General features: G+C 38.3%; 1 pseudogene; it reads left to right on the plus strand.

The window, feature by feature from the left end:
* Positions 1-331: 331 nt before the first annotated feature.
* LOC102748056 (DNA-directed RNA polymerases I and III subunit RPAC2 pseudogene) lies at positions 332-728 on the plus strand (annotated as a pseudogene).
* The last annotated feature ends 983 nt before the right edge of the window (positions 729-1,711 follow it).

Genomic DNA, 1,711 nt, shown 5'->3' on the forward strand with positions numbered 1-1,711 from the left:
TCCCCTCTCCCTCCTCCCTGCCCCTCTCTGCTCATGCATGCTCTCTCTCTAAAATAAATAAATAAAATCTTAAAAAAAAAAAAAAGTGTTGATAGTGGGAGAGGTTGTGAGTGTGTTGGGCCAGGGATACATGAGACCTCTCCGTACTTTCTACTCAATTTTGCTGTGACTCTAAAAATGCTCTAAAAATAAATCCTATTAAAAACATTGAGATAAAGAAAACCTTACTAGCTGCCTCTCCCACATGTTTCATGATATGGGTTAAAGCCTCCAACCAGCCAGCACCACCAGAGGATCCCAGAAGAGGCAACCCCCCCACCCCCACCATACGATGAAAAAGAATCAGGAGCTGGAGAGAAAAACAACTGGATTGAAGACCTCAGTGGCTAAAAGCTAGAGGAGGACAGCCCTGGAAACAGTCCAGGCAGCTGGAACAGATAGACACTGTATAACATTTGTATTGCACAAGGAGGACCATACCCTAGGAATTCTCTTTGTTACATGATCATGAAGAATCTGAAGTGGAATTTTGTAGTTACACTACAACCCATTCTTCAGAGAGCAAAATCAATTTACATATTCAGACTTGAGGTGCTCTTTCAGCTGTTGAACCATTTTGGAGAGGTCTGAATGAGCTCATGAATATCTGCCAACATGTGCTTGACAAATAGGCCAGAATAAAGGAATATAAGGATCAAAAAGCAAGCAGAAATGAATCCACATTCTAGTCCCTTATGCACTATATAGGGAGGACTGCCTTCTAGGATATTCTCTTCATGATCTTGCAAAACCCAGAAGTAGAAGTTTGTGATTACAACATGATCTGCCCTTCAGAAAGGTGTGCTTCTAGCTATTAGGCCATTACAGCTGTTGGAATCCCCCCAAGAACCTTTGTATTCATCTAATAAATTCCCTCTTTTATTTAAACTAAGAAAAAGAAAGAAAAAAGAAAATCTTATTAAATGAAAAATTATACAATGCTCATGGACTGGAAGACTTAATATAGTAATATATTAATTATCTCTAAGTTAGTCTATAGATTCAGTGTAACCCAAATCAAAATCTCAGCAAGTGTTTTTAAAACATAAATGGATAACATAAATTAGCTCCTTGTAAATTTTATACAGAAATTCAAAAATCCAAGAATATCCAAGTATATCCTTTTTAGGGACAGTTTCTATTGATTTGTTATTTTCCTTTGGATGGGTCATACTTTCCTATTTCTTTGTATGCATTGTGATATTTTTGTTGAAAACTGGACATTTGAATCTAATGATGTGGTAACTCTAGAAATCAGATTCTCCCCCTTTCCAAGTCTTGCTGTTTTTTTATTTTTGCTTTTTTGTGTTTGTGTTTTTATTGTTGTAGGCTGCTTCTATGCCAAGGATCAGCCTGAACTGTAAACTTAAGGTCTTCTCAGATCTTTAACGAACGTGCATCTTTCCCTGGACATGTGGAATCACTTCCTAATTTTCCTCGTATATGCAGTTGCTCTTGAATGTTATAATATTTAGTGCCTGGCTCCCAAAAAAGGGAAAAAGAGAAAAATGAAATCCCCTGGAAGTCACTATATCCAGAGGAGGAAGGGCTTACAACAATGAGGAGAGGTGCAGTAACAGTGGCCACCTGTTTCTTTGCACACCTGTGATCAGAAACAGCAGTGATCAGGGCACGGATCCCAAATATTTGGAGGACAGTGTCCTTTTTGCCA

Source organism: Leptonychotes weddellii, chromosome 1 (genome assembly GCF_054177405.1).
Source record: "Leptonychotes weddellii isolate Sample4059 chromosome 1, ASM5417740v2, whole genome shotgun sequence".
Classification (NCBI taxonomy): Eukaryota; Metazoa; Chordata; class Mammalia; order Carnivora; family Phocidae; genus Leptonychotes; species Leptonychotes weddellii.